Consider the following 21,793-nt stretch of genomic DNA (forward strand, 5'->3'; position numbering starts at 1 on the left):
AACTTGTTTATATCGCAAATTTACGTTTTTGTATTAAACAATTTAAACTAACTTCAGAGTAAATATCAAAAACTTTAAAGCATTTGTATAAAATTTATAACCCTAATATACTACATATGTATGTACATACTTATATGTTTTGTATATATTTTTACGTTTTCAGAAACAATGGAATATTCCAGGATTTTTTGTTTGTTTGTTTTCTATGTATTTTATAGGAAAAAAATCTGCAAATCATTTTTTTAATTTTTTTTTTTGTTTTTTGCAACAAATAATTTTACCGTTTAAAAAAATTAAATACTTTCATGTTGTTTCGGTGAAAAAAATATTGTTGGAAAATTTCTTGCAATAAGTTTTCAACAAGTTTTTATTTATTCCAAAAGCAAAATTATCAAAGGTTAACCAGTTTTATAGAAATAGCTCTTTTTCGTTTAAACTTAAAACCGATTTCTTTAGAAGCCGGTTTTTATTAATTCTTTTCAAGAATATGATTTTTTCAAAGATAAAAACTCGGTAATGATGACTGCTGTATACCCTTGAAGCACTCTAGTAATGACTTTCTTTTAATCATAGAAGTATTCTATTCCCAGTGTTGTCATTTTGTTATTTAATTTCGTGTAAATGATTATGTTTTACAAAAAGTAAAGCAAAATTAAATTTATATGTAAAAACATTCTTTGACGCGAAATTAATTGGCTGAGCAGTTGTACAGTGAGTAGAACAAACCGAAGTCCCGGGTTTATCAAAAAAAAAAAAAAAAAAATCAATTAATATTTTCAATATTATTTTTTCAAATAAAATGAAAGATTTTTTATACATATTTTGATCCTGACATATTAAACTAAAAATAACACAACATATTTTACAACTCTTTTTGTTAGCTTGATATCAAATATGGCATTGTTTGATCAGTAGAAGTATTTTAAAATATATTTTGAAAAATGTACTTTTTTAAACTTTGAACTCCTTTTGAAAGAACACAGGATCACGAAATGAAAAACTAAAAACGCATTTTTTCTTTAAATTTATTTTTCAGACGAATATCATCCGGTTCGTTGAACGAATTTTTCTAGCCTACTTTTCTATTTTTGGTTTTTTTTTAATATTTTATTTTGAATTTTTGTGCTAGGAATATTTATAATTCTTAAATAGTCAATAAAATTTAATGCATATAATATTCAAGTTTCTTGATTAATTTATGAAACACTTTATATGTTTAATTGTGACAATAAAGTGACATTCTTTGTAAATGATGAACGCATTGTTAAAGGTCGAGTATTCCTTTATCGTTATGCGTAAACGATTAATATCTTGTTTGTTTGAATCACCTTCTAAATTGATTTTTAAAAAAATTCTCTACCAATATATATATATATATATATATATATATATATATATATATATATTTATATATATATATATATATATATATATATATATATATATATATATATATTATATATATATATATATATTATATATATATATATATATATATATATATATATTATATATATATATATTATATATATTTTTTTTTTTTTTATAAATTTGGTAATTGCTATCATCAATTTGGTGCAAAACTTGCTTGATACAATAATTTTGATAATTGAAACTTATTTTCGTTTTTTTTTTCTGTGTAAGTATAAAGTATATATTCTTACACGTACTCAAAATAATGGTTTCTTTACATTATTTTTCTTATTAACCAAGACAAAAGTAAGGAAAATATAAAAGGTTAAAAATGTGCATGCAACTGACATGTGTGTCAGTTTTGCAAATAAAACTTTGAATTAAAATAAATACGTTTGGTATGTTTACAAGAAGACTGACTTAAATGTAAAAATATTAATGTGAAATTAATATTTCGGGATAATTTTCCGGTGTTATTGTTAACTTAACAGTACTTCACAAAGGAATGACTGCGACGAAAATAACATAGAAATGTTTATATATCACAGGAACAAAATGCAGAGTAAAAAAGGAGTGCACAGATCATTGTTGCCACTTTGGTCCAATTGGACTAAAATTAGTAATTTCAAATCCCTCAAATGACTTTTGTTATTTTGTTTGGTAGGTTTAAATTTTGTTTTAAATTTTGTAGGATAAGAAAATTTTGAACTCAAGCATATGTCAATATCCTTGTTAATATTAATTAATCAACTAAAAATTTATTAAATAGGTGATATCAAATTGGAAAAAAAATACACCTTATGTAAACTTCATTGCCAGTTCCACAGTTTGGAATCTAACGCAGGTCTAAAAGACTACAGCGCTAGCAACTAACCTAACGGAAGCCACACCTAAAAAATTTTAATCAATTCACACCAATCTTTTTATCTTTGTTATCTTTTCTTTTCCGGGTTCTAAATAGATTCTAAGACGATAAAGTCATATCCGCCAGTCTGTTTAAAACAGTTTTTGGAACCGAAATATTTAGGAACCAAATCTTAATCTAGTTTATAGCGGTGGATGAATAGTAAATTAGTTAATCGTATTAATTATAAAATAAAGCATAGAAAAATTATTGGTAGTTTATTTTCAATTAACATGTATTTCTCTTTCTTTAATTTTTATTTAAACAAATATTTATTTGCCTTAGTTATCTCGTTGTTTGAAACCTAAGTATACAATTTTGATTAAATTTTTAATTGATTCAATTAATTTTTTAATTGATTGTTAAAATTTTTCTGGAACACTTTAATAAAAATAAAATTAATAAGAAATCAATTTTATATTTATTAACTGCCTTATTCATAAACATTTATCAAAGGTTTATAAAACAAAATTTGTATGAAAATTTGATTTATAAAAATTTAATAAATCTTTTCTCAATTATTGTCATTCATTGTTCTGATTAATTCGTTATTTTACAATTATTTTGACAATTGAAACTTATTTTCTGTTTTTTTCGTCATAGCCGACTATAATATAAAATGTTTTCTTGGCTATGATTACATCTTATTTGTGTCAAAATAAGATGTAATTTTAACGGATAAAGAGTCCTTTAGATGTAAATAGTTAGTTAGTTAGTTTGAAAGGAGGATGTATACACATCAAATCCGAAGAAATACACCTAGGCCTCTATCGGCCCTGTTGTGCGCTCCTTAACCAGTGCCACGGGTGGGAATCAAACCCACCACCTCCGGTCTACCAGACTAGAACACTAACCACTAACCTACCGGAGGCCACTAGATGTAAATAAATTTTGCTTATATTTATATTGAAAATTATTGTTGGTGCGTGATGTGTTTCATTCCAAATGAAAGAAATTATCATTGCAAATACAATATTAGTTTTCACTTGGTGGTATGCCAAAAATTTTGCCAAATTGGTTATATCCCTAATATATATTTTATATGCATATGTAGTTATAAATATGTATAAATATTTCTTAAACGTTTTGTGGCAAAGAATTATGTTTTAAAATAATTTGACACCAAATTGGAAATGTTATTTCAAATGAAATGAAATTCTATGAAAAAGTGCATGAGAAATTCGAAAAAGTTTTATAAATAATCATCATATATTTTTCTTTATAAAATGAAATAATTTTTTATTAATTTTTTTCTCATAAAAATAGAATAAAACTTCCACTTTATAAATCTATTTCGAATTTTTCACACAATCATAAATGTATTTATTGTAATAATATGCACATGTATTAATAAATAAACAATTTTTAATCTATTTATTAAACAGTTTATCTGTCACTTACACTATTTGTCTACATTCTGCATTTGGTAGTGGCAAGATTGCCTTTATGGAAACGCAACTAGTACATACTTTGTTGCATAGAAATTTTTTTTATATTTTATCTGTCTTCCGAAAGACAAAGAAAAATAAAATGTCAGCTAAATTTTAAATGTGATCTTAATTGTATAGGAATTGTAAAGGATGTAATGACATTAAGTATGGAAAGTTTTCATTGTTGTTATATTTATATACCCTATACCAATTAACATACATATATAGTGTAAAGGAATTTTTGCATTTGTGCAAATGTTTATGGTACAATTAATATTTACTCAGAGAAATATTAATCTTATAAACACCTTTCTGACCATTAGTTAATTAAGATAAGTCTATCCATCTGTATAAATCATGAAATATCAAATACATAGATACGTACATATGTATGTATATGAAAACACAGGGTGACCAAGAGTAAATTTTATTAAACAAGTCAAAATAATCTTCTTATTTTTATAGTAATTTTAATTAAACAAATATATTTTTTGAATATATATATAAAATGGTATAGGGTATCACATGGTCGAGCATGCTGTATACTTTCATTATTGTTTTTTACTTTCAAACACTGAACATTTTCACTTCCTTGGTTAATTGTGATGCATGTGTCATGTGTACAATTATTTAATGTCGACATCTGATCGTACATAAAAATATGTTTGGCGTAATAAATATATGAATACTGCAGATTGTAGACTATTGTTTAAAAGAGAAATAAAAGTGTAATAATAATAATAAACTGGTTGAATGTTTAATTGAGCTAAGGATTTTATTTTTACTTTTTCATAATGAGCTTTTTGTTCATCTTAAGTTAATGAATAAACAAGAGGATTGTTTAAAATGTCTTCAGGATAGGAATTTAATTATAAATTTAATATAAAATGCCCAGATAAACAGTATGAGCGATGTCATATAGCAGCCATGTTTTATTATTTTCTTGACTATAGATTCATAATTGTATATTCTAGACTATAAGCTGGACAAGACTATAGACTAGACTATAGACTAAACTATAGACTAGACTATAGACAAGACTAGACTATATACTAGACTATAGACTAGACTAAACTATAGAATAGACTATACTATAGAATAAAATATAGACTAGACTAAAGACTACACTATAGACTAGACTATAGACTATACTATAGACTATACTATAGACTAGACTATAGACTAGACTATAGACCATAATATAGGCTAGACTATAGACTAGACTATAGACTAGATTATAGACTAGATTATAGACTATGGACTAGACTATAGACTAGACTATAGACCAGACTATAGACTAGACTATAGACTAGACTATAGACTAGACTATAGACTAGACTATAGACTAGACTATAGACTAGACTATAGACTTTACTATAGACTGGACTATAGACTTGGCTATAGACTGGACTATAGACTAGACCATAGACTAGACTATAGACGAAACTATTGACTAGACTATAGACTGGACTATAGACTAGACTAGGCTAGAATATATACTAGACTATTCACTAAACTATATATTAGACTATAGACTAGACTATAGGCTAGACTGTAGGCTAGAATATATACTAGACTATTCACTAAACTATATATTAGACTATAGACTAGACTATAGACTAGACTATAGACTAAACTGTAGAATAGACTATAGACTAGACTATAGGCTAAGCTATATACTAGACTATAGACTAGACTATAGGCTAGACTATATACTAGACCAAATCTGTACTATAGACTTGATTATAGTTTAACTGTCGATTAGAACGAAAAATAGAGTCTCTCGGATTTACCAGCGGAGGTTATAAATCAAAATATAGCAATATCAAAAGATCGGATAAGCAAACTTTTAACAAAAATCACCTCGTTATTAATCACATTAATAAGCTGCTTAGTATCTAGAGTTTCAATATGAAATGAATAGAAAAAAAAACTATTGTCATGGTAGTACAACTTCTATGAATAAGCCGCTATCAAACGTTGTTTTAATGGTCGAATAAATACTTTCACATGCTTAAAAAAAACAAAACAAAGACAAGTATAGAAAATGTAGTACAAACATTTATTCAATCACTCATTCATTCAACCTCTCTAACAATATAACATCAATATTAATTCAATAAATATGAGTCTGTAATGAGAGAAAAAAAGAACTGATTTGTATAGCCGACTCTATTATACCTTACACCGAATAGCCTTGCATGGAGAGCCCTTTTTGAGAACTTCGATCTATAAGGAGACATAGTTTGTTATAGTTATAAATCAAATTATTTGCGAAAAAGGTTTTCTATGGGCGCTTAATTCAGTTATTGACTGAAATCTACGAAACTATAGATTTTTTCTTTGTTCCGATATAATTGAATTGTTGATTATATACTATTTTATATAATATCAATTTATAACATACCGAACGATGAAATTAATATGCATTTTCATATATTGTGTGTGTTTACTATAATAATATTAAAGAAAATTTCTTCTACTTTATAACGATACATCAATTGTAAAAGTTTAATCATATGGCACCCTACACTTTGAGTGTATTTAAAAACGTATATATAAACGTTAATACTGAAATTTTACCTTAATTTGGATGTATTTAAAGAATTTTATTAGGATCAAGTATGGGACGATCGGAAGGTTGTCTTATGGCTTCCTCTTATGGTTTAAACTTTATCAAAATATCTTGAAAATTGTAACCTGTAGCTTGTGTACAAGCTTTAGATGGACATGCGGACGGATATGTCTTAATCGACTCAGAAAGTGATTCTGAGTTATTCGGTATACTTAAACAAATATATTTGGTACTTTACAAACATCAGCACAAACAGTTAATAGCCTCCCCACTATAATAGTGTAGGGTATAAATACACTTAAATAACAAATACTGCTAATATGTAGTTGATTGTAATACATCATCATATTGATATCCCCGTTTTGTTGTTTTTTCTAAAACTCGTTTAAAAACAAACATACACACATATATTCGAATACAGAATATGTTATCTTCGTATGCGGTTTTCAACTAAACCGCAAACAGATAATAGTTTTTAATAAAAAAAAATATACTTGTTCATTTAGTTTTTCACTTTTTATACAAATATTTTTTGAAAAAATCAATACTTTTTTAACAGTCCAGACAATTCAAATCGTCATATGAAATCCAAAAGGCCCTATGTTACGAAAAAGTCAAAATCGTCTTTTTGATTGATTATGATGCACCGTATCAAAATACATGTTCCTGCTAAATTTTACACTCCTACAGTTAAAATTAACGTCCCTATCAACGATATTCTAAAATATTTGTTCCATTCACAATCAAGTTGTATATTATACCTACTAAAGTGTAGTAACAGTGATTATGAACGGATCTTTGCAGCAAGTCATAAGTTTATGTTCTCAATGAAAAAAAAATCAAAACAAACAATATACAACTTGATTGTGAATTGAACAACTGTTTTTAATAAAATTTTAGTTTTTTTGTTTTTGTAAACAGCTGTTTGTTTTTGATTTCAGTGTTACCACTTTATCATTTTTTATGCTAAAATCGTTTGAATTTTTGTTTATATGTTGAAATTAACATTTGGCAACAATAAAATTTCTTACAACATTCGAAAAACATATAAAAAATTGTCGTATGAGTTGTATAGAGCTTTTGCATTGACAATACCAGTAACATTGTTATGACTTTTGTAGCAACTGCTGACATACAACGCATACAACGCTACAACATCGATTGTGAATTGAACAATTATGTTCTAAAATTAAATTAAAATTCATGAAAATTTTAAAATTCTTTTGAATTTTTAACTTTGAAATTGTAAAATGTTGTCAGTTGGCATTAAATAAAACAAAAATGACACTTTTAGCGAATCCTTACGATTTAGAGATTACTTTAATAGCTTTAAAATTTTTTCAAAGAAAAATTTTTATTTTCGAAAATCTTAACGAAAACAAAGAAGCCTTATGCCTACCAACAAAAACCGAATGGAATTTAGTTAAAGATGTTGAACCTTACTATTTTTTAGTGTAACTTAAGCCCTTTTGGTTTTTAGAAAAAACTAATTCTTAAGGGCGTAAGTTTCATATCTCCATAAGTAAATCGAAAACCGCAAATTTTTCTTCAAATACTAATTTCTTAATGAAAAATACGCTTAACTTGAGAAAATGTTGAAGAATTTTGGTTTATTTATCATTTTAGAAGGTTTTTTGCTTCTCCTGAAAAATTTGTTAAATGTTACTTTTAAGGCTTTTTGGATTTCATATGACGAAAATTATTTTGCTAAAATATTATTTGTTTTGAAAGCTGTACTTGTTTACTTTTTTAACGGAAAAATAAATGAATAAATATAAAAGTCGAAAAAATAAATGAGAATAAATAGTTTTCATTGTGGTCAATGACAATGTTAATTGTTATGTTTAAAGTTTAAAATAACAAAATACATTTTTAAACAAACACACTCTTATAAAAATATATGCATACATGTGTATGTAAATTTAACAAATGTTCAATACCCTCTTTAATTTAATAAATTTTTCAAATATGACGAAAGTCAATTATGTTTAAATGCTCTAATAAACCAGAGAATTTAATAAATGCAAATTTTTCACATGAGGAACAATGTACTTAATCATTATAAGTACGAAAGCTTTGGGCTGAATAAAAATTGTATTTATAATTACATGGAAATATGGATGCTATTTAATTGCAGTAATATGTGTATTGATATTCCTAAAAAATAATTAACTTAAAATAGAGTTTTCATTTAAATACATTATATAGTTATTTGACATGTGTCGTGGCATATCACCAGCAAAAACTCCGTTACATATATTGTGTGACAGAAGTATTTTATTTTTCTGGTGATTTCCGAAATTTTATAATAATTCATAATAAAATAATTTTGAATTTTTTAAGTTCGCTATATCGACTGTTTTTTTTTTCAAATAAAATGTCTATAAATAACATTTTAATATGATGAAGATAATATTGTATTTCCATCTGGAGCCCTCTTGTCATAACAACTTTTGAAGCTTACTGATAAGTAGAAAGTTAGTTAAGAAATATGTTTACAATATTCTTACAAATATTATAAGTTTTGGAGCATTTCGCATTTATGCCTACTATCAGCGTCAGTAAAAACTAGGACATTAAAAACTGTTCACAATTTTAAATAACTCCCAAACAACTGACACAGGAATATGATAAAATAATGTGAAGGAACTTTTAACTATAAGGGCAGTCTTAGACGTTCAATATTTATCATGATATTTGATGTATTGTGATGTAATATTGATGGATAGTGTTACATATTACAGAACCCCAATCATGATGACTTCTTGAAGTCCCTATTTGGAATGACTTCTTGAAGTCCCTATTTATAATGCCTTCTTGAAGTCCCTATCTATAATAACTTTTTGAAATCCTTATTTGTAATGACTTCTTAAAGTCCCTATTTGTAAGCGAGCGTTGTAAGTACTTTTTTTAACTCCCTATTTGTAAGCAAGCGTAAAAGTACTTGCATCCAATGACATCACCGTGTTAAAATAATGACTTAAAATTACTTTTTAACTCATTACATTTCAATGTAAGTTTTTCCTGAGTCGTTATGATAAGTAATAATTGGATGTAAATTTGTTTGCCTAATAAAAATGTTGTATTATATTATATACTATATTACACCGTCCGACACTCAAAATTAGACACTAACCGAATGATATACGTTTGAAACTACAAATTTAACGTAAAAAATCTGTGTTTTTAGTTTTTCGTTTCGTGATCCTGTGACCTTTCAAAAGGACTTCAAAGTTTAAAAAAAAATATTTTAAAATACTTCTACTGATCAAACAATGGTAAATTTGATGAGAAGCTAACAACTCTTTTTGTTGGCTTGACACCAAATTTGACATTGTTTGATTAGTAAAGGCATTTTAAAATATTTTTTGAAAAATGTACATTTGAAAACATTGTCCTTTTTAAAGGACACGGGATCACGAAATGAATAACTATGAACGAAAATTTTTTTGTTGTCTAACGAATTTTTTCTCTTTTTGTCGGACGGTGTTATATACTATTTTTGCTATAAAAATTATTTTGAAAAACAAATATGTGAATATCATATACATATGAAAAGACTGCACAAGTCAACAATAATGCGACAATTTGGTAAAAAAAATTGTGTGTGCTTATGATGGAGCACACGATATGTATGTACATATATATGTAAATGTAACAAATGGTTATATCGCATTAATTTAAAACATTTTATAGATATCATTTATTATTATTTTTTCTTAATTTACTAATATTAATATTTTATAATTACTTTAATAATTTAGAAAATACAATAAATGCAAATAACTTATATTTGAAACATAATACTTAATTAACCCACACAGTACAAAAGTATTGGGATGTAATAAAATTTAATTTATAGTCTAATGGAAATATAAATGAACACTTTTAAATTGCAATAATCTTCTGTATATATAAAAGTACAGCGTTACTGGCTGACTGATTCATTATCGAACTGTACTATATTAACGTATTCTTATAAGATGTACCTCATATACGTACTAACACTCTAATATATATTTAAACAAAGAGTTTCAAAATGGGGAAAAAACAGGAAATATAACTTTACTTAAAATCATTTTTAAAAAAATTTGAAAAATAGTTTATATACTTACACAAAATAAGCTATTGGTATAAAATTTTGGAATTCGGGTACTAAGGCAACTATAGGATAAAATTACTTTTTTTGTTTGTATTTTGATTATGTAGCGAAGAACCCAGATTTGTTTTAATATATAATAATAATGTGACCAGATCTTTCTAATTGATAATTTTTGATTTACTTCAAATGAAAAAATTATAGACCTGACCTAAATGTTATTTTTAAGCTACGTCCAATGAATTATTAATCATAAATAACCGTTTGCTCATAGTTGTCATATTTCCAAAAAAGATCAAAATTGTTAGGTTTTTCAATAATAAAAACGGAACGTTTTCAACAATGCAACAATTCGTCAACATTGCAACAATTTCAGCAATGAATTGTTGCAAAAGGAATTACTTAAACTGTAAGTAAGTTATAATCCATATAGAAATATTTTTTTAATATTTTTTAATTTTTATAATATTACTTTAACAAAAACCTTTTTTTTGAGGAAATAGGGGAAATTAAATGACAAATATTGGAAAAACCTAAGTTAAACAAGTAAGAGTGCTATATTCGGCTGTGCCGAATCTTATATACCCTTCACCATAGTGTATTTTAAACATAATTGATCTTACAGTCTAGTTAATAAAAACATCCAATGGAAAGTGTGAAAGGACCCGAAACAATGTTTCTCATAACCATGGTCATGAGGAAGAGGAATATAATATGTTAGTTGCTTTAAACAAAATCAAAGCAGAAAGTGCCAATATTGCAGGCACTCCAGGAGGAGAACTGAACGCTATTAGTAGTGTGAGAACAGCTTACAGAAATGTTTGCCAAGAGTAAGTATATACAAATTTCAAAAAATCTATGTTTCTTTAAAATATACACAAACATATTTTTATTCAGATTGCAAAACGATACAAAGGATATCGAATTTTGCAAAATTAGAAGAACTCTGCAAAATATTGCATCAAAAAATTACGTTACATCCCCAAGTAATGCTTTAGAGGTGATTGAAGCATTTAATATTCGAAAAGTGTGGGAAAATTTTGGCTTGTCTCAAGACATAAACGACAAAAAAGCATTTTTCACTGCCTGTATAGATGAAGGAGATTTTTGTTATTGCATTTTTTCATCGCAAAAGAGCATAAGTCTTATTAAGGAAAATATACAAAGATTGAATAGAACCTACTTGATGGATGCCACATTTAAAATTGTCCCTCGTGGATGCTTCAACCAACTACTTATTGTGTATATAGAGTATTTTGAAGAAGTAAGAATGTCCATTTTTAAATACGTTTTGTTAATAATTATATTTGTGATGGTAGGTATATCCTGTATTTTTTTATATTAATAGATAAGAAGTCCAGAAAAGCTTATGAAAGTTTATTTGAATATATCAAAAACAACATTTTTGATATGGATCCCGCTGTTATAATAACAGATTTCGAGCAGGGTCTCAGAAGTTCTGTTAAAACCGTGTTTCCTAATGCAAAGTCCGTTGGTTGCTGGTAAGTTTTATTTCAAGTGTAGTATATTTATAGTATATTCTATAAATTTTTAGTTATTTGTAACAAATTTAATGATGATAATTTATTATGCAGGAATGGTAGAATCTTTCGAGATTTTAGAAAAAATATTTAATTTAAAAGTATTTACTGTATTTTCAAAAAAAGTTTGTTAATTTTGATCATTCTTGAAATATTTTTTGTAAAATCGCGCGATTTTACAAAAAATATTTCAAGAATGATCAAAATTAACAAACATTTCTTTTAAATACAACAAATATTATTAAATAATATGTAACGTTCTTTGTATTTAGGTTTCATTACTGCCAAGCTATACGTCGTAATATAAGCAGTCGAAATATGTTACTTCAATACATCAGAAGTTCGAAGCATGCATCTATAGCCTACCACAAAATAATGGCACTTCCACTTCTTCCACCTACCTCAATAAAGATGGCTTTTGCTGAGATTAAAAGAGCAATTTTAGTAATGGACAGCGAACATAATTTCAACAGCTTTTTAAAGTATTTCGAAAATCAGTGGATAAAAAAGGTTAGTTAAAAATAAAATGAAGTAATAAGATTAAATATGATATATCTTATAATGAATCACAGGTTGGATGCGAAAACTTCAGCGTTTATAAGCAAAACACTCGTACTACTTCTGCAATAGAAGCGTACAATGGTGTTTTGGGAAAATGTATTCAAAAAAGTGGAAACTTTTTCAAATTCATAAAAGCAATTCGAAATGAGGAATTTTTTAAAAGCAGACATTTCGAAACAGCGGTAAACAGTGGTGGTATAAAAAATAAAAATTTTATAAAAAGTAAAAATTTTAAAAATATACTCATGGTGTAGGGTATTATATGGTCGGCCATGCCCGACTATACTTTCCTACTTGTTTTTAATTAAAACTTATTGGGCGTAATATGTACAACAGATATATTACTGGCATTTTATTATAAGTATTATTTGACTGAGAAGGCAATTTTCAAACCAAAATTTAAATGTAAACATGTCAACTAGTCAAACTGAATGGTCACATAAAGATACATATAGAGTTTTACAGACTACAAAATGACTTTATTCAGATTTGTTGTGTACTTTAAAATCTAATCATAGAGACAGACAGTCTACTATGCAAACTATGTATATGGAATTTCTATTTTCATTTTCAGATGACACTTTCACAAATCATTCATGCGTAGATTTGTGTACAAAATTCTCATACGTATGTATATAAATAATACCTAAAAAAGATGAATAATGAACTTGCATGAAAACTACCAAAAATAATAAATGTGTGTAAACAAAAACGAAAGTGGTAAAATAAATTTATTTTTGAATGATAAGTATTGTTTTAAGGTTTTGTGAAAACAAGTTAGCACTTACAATAAAACTTTTCTTTACATTCAAAAACTATGATGTTTAAAAAAAGTGTAGAACCTTAGGTCGGAGTTAAATATTTAACTAATTACATATTAAAGTCTATTACTAGAATTTGCAAATTGAACCTATGTGGTCGTTAAACTAATTAACTTTTGCTAACTTTTGCAGCGCCGAAAATGTTAATAGTACAATTATATAAAAGTGTTTTTTTTTTTTACTCTAAGAGAAGTTTTTATAATATTATACGTTTGTGCTGATGTTTGTAACATATAAGAATATTGGTCCAATACCCACCTTAAAGTATACCGATCGATTCAGAATCATTTTTTGAGTCGATTAAGACATGTCCGTCCGTCCGTCTGTCCTGCTGGCTGTCCATGTAAACCTTGTGCGCAAGGTACAGGCCGCAATTTTCAAGATAATTTGATGAAATTTCGACCAAGCATGTTTTTTGGCACAGGGACGAAGCCTATTGAAAATGGTTGAAATCGGTCCATTATTTCACCTGGCCCCCATACAACCGTACCTCCCGATTTGTACTTTTTATGCCATAATTACGTCAAATATTCTATTATCTCTCTCTGAAAATTGGCACAAATAAGTTCTATATAACTATAAATGACAGTGCAGATTTTCGTAAGGATCGGCCCTTATTTGACCCTAGCCCCCATACAAACCCCCCTTCAAAAAATGTCTTAAACGTCTAAAATTGACTTGTAACTAAAACTAAATGTTATTTAAAAATATATCGCTTCCCAAATTTACCGAGGATCGGTCCATATTTGACCTATATAAAGCCTCGTTTAGAAATTTTAGTTTTTTTTATCAATAAATTGCTTAAATATTTTGAAATTATGGTAATATTCAACGTAAAAGTTTCTTTAAAAAAAATAAAAAGTTTTAAAATATACTCATGGTGTAGGGTACTATGTGGTCGGCCATGTCCGTCTATACTTTCCTACTTGTTTTAATGAAAGATTTGCTGACTTGTTAGTCAAGTACCGAATTTATCTTATTTAAACTGCGCATATTTGCAAAGTTCAAAAATACGCATTTTTTCAGCAACCTTTAGTTGACCATTTAGACCTCGAAAATCATGTTTATTTTTATGGTTATAAAAATTTACCGTTAATTTTAAAATTCAAAATATTGTGAAAAAATCATCCATTGATTGTTTAATAACTTTAGGTCTTAACTAGATCGGGGATGATCGTTTCGGGAAACCTTTAAAGCGGAAATCTCCTTTTGAACTAATGCTTTTAATAGCAAAGTGGTTTCACGGTTTAATGAATAGGCGGCCTCAAATTAAATCCACAATACATATTCTTAATTTTTTTCCTTGTTCAGATACTTAGATGTGTTGGCATTAGTTTTATTCCTTTCGAACATTCCTAATTCATATTAATGTACACATTTTTTAAACTTTCCCACATTGACCAAAAGCGGAGATACCGCCCCATCCATGGGGTAAATACACCAAGGGGATGGGGTATATTTGTCATTAGTAAAATAACATTAAAAATTACAAAAATAAAAACATGTTAAAGTTAATTTTTCAAAATTTTACGGATGATAGATAATTGATAAACGAAAACAAAATTTTATAATATGATAAAATTGATAACTCGGTTTTCAAGTTATTTGCATTGACAGATGTGCCCCTACGGCGAATGATTCCTTTCGAACCTACTGAGTTTTTCGAATTGGGAATTTAACGAACGGGCAATTTTTTTCCATTCAGTACCTTGTATTACGACTGAATTAATTTTTAAATAATGACAAATTAAACCAAAAACGAACCTCTACATCCAGGTGTTGTAAATCTCTACTTCTTAGCAAGGATATTCGATATGTTCAATGCAAATATATTAAAAGTTTAATAATTGTTTTATGTTGTTTTTGTTGTTGTTGTTGTCGTTGTTGTTAAAATCTTATCATAACGCAATTAATTTCATTTATGACATATAAGTGCAGTCGGACTTGTCATTCTGTTAACTACTTTTTCATTATTTGCTCACATTTAATACATTTGTATGACAATGCACAGTGGGTCTGATAAGCCATATTGAAAATAATAAAACTCTTTAAAATCAGAATATAAATAAATATTTTTTAAGTGCCTTCAAAATACCTTCCGCAGTATTACACTCAAGAACAAAAGCATACATACATATTTAATTTATGGGCAGATGGGATGATCTCTGTTGATTCGGCAAAATCACCCAGAGACGTAATCGGTGGACCGAAGTACAAATCCATCAAATAAGCCGAGGACTTTGTTCTTACTCTCAGCACATACTGTGGTAATTCTAATATGAACAGAAAATACTCTGAACATATCTGGAGTACGTGGATTTCGTAGGAACCTTAACCAACTGACCAGCCAGGACATAGTTCTGCGGGCAACTGGCCACCCGTAGTAACGGATTATGTGGTGCTCAGGTTTGACCTCTTTCAATCTATGCAAGGACTAAGTCAGGCAGTGGACTGTATCCAATTTTTACTAGTCCCGGAATAACCCCTTTTTCCCCAGGATTGCAATAACACCAAGGTGGAGGCTTCATCAAGGTAACATATCATATCGATCATTTACTGGCAATGTTGGAATAATTAAAAACATGTAATATTAGATTTATTGTTAATATTAAGTTTTATCCCACTGTATGCTGTTGATAATGATGATGTGTGGGAATTTCTGTGACCACATCAGTATGTACTTAACATGTACTACTTATATACATATGTGTGTATATTACACCGACTCACAAAAAATGTAGCTTATTCGTGTTTTTGTTAGCCCTCTGAAAATTTACCTTGCTTTATTTTATGATGATTCCCAAAAAAATTTAAGTCTAGCGATGGCCGTTTGTAAGCTGAACCAAATTAAAATTTTTTTTAAAATCTTAGTTTTGTTTTGGAACAACATAACTCATATGGGATATGTTGAAAGAGATTTTAATGCGACGTCCAATGATGTATTAATAATAAAGAACCTTTTATTCATAATTGTCATATTCCAAAAAAATTACATTGTTAGGGTTTTCACTAATAAAAATAAAATGTATGTACAATTTTGCATATTTTGCGCACCACTAGATTTGGCTTCAAAAACATTATCCAGCTCATGAATGGACAACACCTTACCGAAAATAGTATGTTGGGTAACATCGTATTACATAACAGCGAATATTTTAAGGGGGGTAACTTAAGCACTTTTTTTGTGAGTCGGTCTAATGTACATATATTCTGTAAAATATATCAAAATAGAGATATTATTTTACTTTGTTTTAAGTTAATTTTTTATAATTAATTTAAAATTTGATTAACCTTATATACATCACAAGTAGATATACGGAAATACTAAAAAATCTACTTAATTAGCAAATATGGAAAGTTTTATGATGGTTAATTAGGTTATTTCCCTTTAATAAAATTTGAATTAAAAAATAGTTTTAATTTGAAACAGAAAGAAATTACTTGGAAAAAACAGTTAACAATTTAATTTTGTAGATATATGTATGTGAAATTGTCAACAATGAAAATAATTGTTTCAAAACATAAAAAAAAACCTTAAAATTGTGGTATTAAGAATAATTTTAGCTTCATTCTTACTTGTTTAAAGTCGGGGGAGAACAACCATACATATAATACCCTACACCTGTTTCAAAAATAAAATGTGATTTAGTTTTCCTAATAAAGCATTTAGATTGAATTGTAGCTTGCCACAGATATACTTCAGCCATTTATTGTTGAGAAAAATTGTGGACAAATTTTGCACCATTAGTATTAACTCTGTGTACTCAGTTTTTCATAATCACCTCTTATGCTCCTGTAAAAGGACTTTAAAGTTTAAAAGACATCCAATTTCAAAAGATTTTATTCCAAATTTATATTAAAAAGTTGGTATTAATATTAATTTCAAATGAAGCTGAGTTCCTCTTCTTCTTCAAGAAAGAATGGGAAATCTTAAAGAAAATTTGTCACAAAAAAGTAGTTAAAAGTTTTTGAGTCGAAAATGAAACATTTTTAAATTTAATTTCATTTTCGATTTTTCTCTAAGAGAGACAGGTATATAATATAGATAGAATGTACAGATTCCCAGCTTTCATATTTTAAATATTCGTTTGTAGACCTATAAACTTTGAAATCCTTTTATAAGGTCATACAAATCGGAGTACGCAATTATATAAGTGGAATCTATTTTTACATGCTTATCAACTTTTCCATATGTGAATGCTTTTTTCAAAATTGTTACAGGGTGTATAGAAAATAAAAATAAGTAAGATCTTTTAATTCCTAAAAAATTTCTTATATTGAATGTTATTGGAATTATGGTATTTTAATGGATATTAATTTTTCAGAAGGGTTTCTTCAGACTTTTTTATCAATTATGAACGCATTATCATTAACTTCAGTAAAATGATTTTGTTTCTATTTAAAAACGTTAAAGTACTTGTATGAAAGTGACCTTATATGGGCTTGCGGGGGATATATGGATATATTGGTTTGCACGGACGATATAATAAATAAAATAAAACTAATTTCCTTTTCAAATTTTAATTAAATCCTATGCAAACAAATATTTGTTGGCAAAAATGGGCATTTGCGGTTTACACTATATGTTTTGATTATTGACTTAATTTCAATGCCCTTGCTTTAAACCTCAAAATGCAATATAAGTTATAAAATTCTATATCATCTATCTTCTCTGCAATTATGTATAGTATGAACATAAATTATAATATTTATTTTAAATTTAATTTAGTAATGTTCTACTAATATACATATTTGAATATATATTTTTATTTATTTTCGTACAAATTGTTATTTCCTTAAATATTAACAATTCAAACACTATTACAAATTTATTTCTAACAGAATTCATCAAAAACTTTCCTGACCTGGGTTATTGAGGTTTAAGTGATAAAAAAAGAAGACAAAGAAAACAAACAAAACATAATAAAATTACTTTCTCACATAAAAATAAAAACACGAACAAACTTACATAATAACTATTCTGTGTATTTATTATGTCTATTAGAAATAAAATAAAAATATTCAATATTTATACCCTAGTGTGTTGATGTTTTTAATGTATGAAAAATGTTGCTCATACGCCGACCTTAAAGATCGGTTTAAAGATCCGACTTATCCAGGCTTAAACGTGGCTCTACAATTATTTTTTGTATTTATTAGTCTTTCCGCTTATTCAGTGCTCTATTATGTTATAGCACTGAACTATTTTGGAATAGTTTTTACATAAAAGTATAAATCGACATTTAAAAATATACTGATATCAACTATGATTCGAACCACAAACTTTGGATAGATGCTTTAGATAATTGGACTGATACTCTAGATAATTGGCTTCAAATCCCACTTAAAAAATAAATAATTTTATTAATATTAACCACTCATTACCAAAACTCGCAAAAAGTCGGTAGTAGCTTGTACGCACACATAACTGCTTACTTTTCATTGACTACTACTTACCGTCTGCATTATTTTTTAAGTACTCTTATAATGACTTAAATATAATCAGATACGTATGTAAGTACTTTATTTAGAGTTTTGAAGTTTTATATCTGTGTGTGTTTTGTACACACACAAAAAGAAAATAGTTTTTCTTTGTGAAAACCATTATTGTACGCACAATAGAGTACTACTTATTTGTAAGTATATAATTAAGTAGTTATTTGTAAGCGAGTGTAGTAAGTTATTGCCTGCAATGTCATCACCATGTTATATGACGTTAATGAGTCACAATGTTCATGAAGAAAAATTTAAAATCGCTTTTTTAGCTTTTTAACTTATTTTTATGAATTTTGAATGTTGATCTTCCGAAAATCAATAGTATAGGGTATCATTTGTTCGGCCGAACTCGTTTAAAATTTCCTACATGCTTTTGTTGCTGTTGTACAAATATTTAATAGTGAATTCTAGCAGCATATATAGATATACATAAATATTTATGTGTTTATTTTTGGCTATTTCTACGAAAAGTCTTTCCAAATAAACAAGAAAAATAAAAAAGGAAATAAAGACTTTCTTGCTAACTGGTTGACTGAATGACTAACGTGACTTATTTTATTGAACATTATCTCTAGCACGTACTACATGTGGTTTTGTTTAAGTTATATTTTGGTATTACTTAAATTCTCTCAACTCGTATATTAACAAATTTAGAGCTTTGGGCGGTATTTAACACAAGAAAGTATATATGCATGTACAATGTATATAAATACCGAAATTTGTTAAAATCTAAAAAATATAACACTCAAAAAAAAAAAAACATACATATATATGTAAATCGATTCATCTATCCATTCATCCATCTGTCTAACTATTAATATACGTACATACATAATAAATATGACTTGTAAATTATTTGTAAAGATAAAAGTTGAAGATATAAGCAACAAAACTCGTGATTATTTTTGATTAGCATTTTTATGAGTAAAAGTGAAATTAAAAATTATTCACATCTACTTCACATCTTCTGTTTCTATTTGCAGATAAAATATTTACATATTTGAAATACATTTATATTTACATATATAATATTTAGCAAATTTATAAGTAAAATAAACCACAATATCGATAGACAATGCGTAACAAAAGTAGTTATAATAAATATTCAAATCTATTATTTTGTTTTAATAGATTTCTTTGTGCAGATCTTCGATTTGTAGTTTTCATTTTGCCAACTGATATTTCTTTTTCTTTTAATTTTATTTATGATCTTGTTTCTTGATAGACCAAGTTTAAAAGGTGTTATGTACATACATACATATACTTAACTATTTAGAGAAATTTTTAATAATTTTCGATATAATTATACCCTACACCACTTTAGTGGGGAGGTATTTATGGTTTTTTCTGATGTTTGTAACGCACAATTTTATTGGTCCTATAGCCACATTAAAGTATATAAATCGGATCAGAGTCGATTTAGCTATGTCCCGCCGTTCGTCCGTCCATCTTAACCTTGTAATCAAACTACAGGTCGCTATTTTGAAGATAATTCAATGAAACTTGGTATGTGATCTATTGTCCCAGAGACGAAGCCTATTGAAAATAGTTAAGATCGGTCCATTATTTCACCTAGCCCTCATACAACTGATCCCGCCGAAAAGGGCTTTTAAGTTCATAATTATGTGTAATAGACTCGTATCTCGGAAAAAAACTGCAAAAACCAAGTTCTATTCTAGCCTTGATGACCCTCATGAACTCTATAATTATAACGCTAATGTCAAAGGCTAACCTTAGCCCCTATAAAAAGCCTTCTTCAAAATTTGACTTAAATGTCCATAGTTTTATTTAACAATAAATGGTTTAAGTATATCTGAGGCATGGTATAACACGCAGAGAAAAAACATGCTTCGGCATGGTTAGGACAACTATTCTATGTTTTTTGTAACAGTATTTTGTTGTCATAAACAAACACTTGTTATTTTTATTGAACTTCATCAATATTTTAGTTACTGAAAACATTTATATGTTTATGACAATTATAAATTTGAGAATGATTCTCTGAAAAATAATTATTTTTACAACAACTAAATAATGATAATTATTTAAACATATTATGTTATTTAGATAAATTTAAACTATCAAATAACCATTAAATGGTAGGATTTTACACGTTTATCCATATGATGTTTAAGATATAAGTAAAATACGTTTACTATTAAAAATATTTTGGTATCCCCAATTTTCTATTAGTTGTATGGTTTATTCGTACTAGATAGGATTAAATAAATTGTTAAACAATCGCAGTGTTAAAATAATTGTAAAAAATAAATAATATCTAAAAATATAATAGGAAACAAAAGAAATATATAAATAAAATAGTGTACATAAAAAATTAAAATTTAAAAAAAATTAAATTGTGTTTATATTGGCATGAAGGTGTGCATATATATGTATTTTTATGGGAATTTCAGTGCTTGGAAGTTTTGTATTTGTTTAAAGGAAAATTAACAAATAATTACATTTTGCGCCGAGCACATTAAATTAACCATATTATGTTTAATATGTAACCATAACATGGTTACTTGAAGACATGTGACTACTTGTAACCATAATATGGTTACTTGAAACAATAACATGATTACTTGAAGCCATTATATGATTATAAGAAACTATAATGTGGTTGCTTGAAACTACAATATGATGCTACAACATCACATTATGATTAATAAAACTATATTATGATGAAATATTTGGACTATGTTTAATCGTAATATGATAGATTATTATACTAATAATGATCATAATATGATATTTCTTTATAGTAAAAATGATCATAATATGTTTTAACTTTAACCATAATTCTAACCATAATATGTTGCTCTTAAATTATGGTTACCACAACTATATTGTTTCTCTGCGTGAATGCAACTTAAATGTTTTATTATGAAAACTAAATCAAATTTTATTTTAAGTATTATTAGAGCAAAGTGTAAGTACGTCGACTAGGTTT

The 21,793-nt window shown here is 27.1% G+C and overlaps 1 protein-coding gene across 1 annotated transcript in view; it reads left to right on the forward strand.

Annotated features, from left to right (window-relative positions):
- Positions 1–21,793, forward strand: part of LOC111677556 (golgin subfamily A member 7) — a 141,287-nt gene that overhangs the window by 35,224 nt on the left and 84,270 nt on the right. The gene's annotated exons all lie outside the window — the stretch shown is intronic.

Source organism: Lucilia cuprina, chromosome 4, assembly GCF_022045245.1.
Source record: "Lucilia cuprina isolate Lc7/37 chromosome 4, ASM2204524v1, whole genome shotgun sequence".
NCBI classification, from domain to species: Eukaryota; Metazoa; Arthropoda; class Insecta; order Diptera; family Calliphoridae; genus Lucilia; species Lucilia cuprina.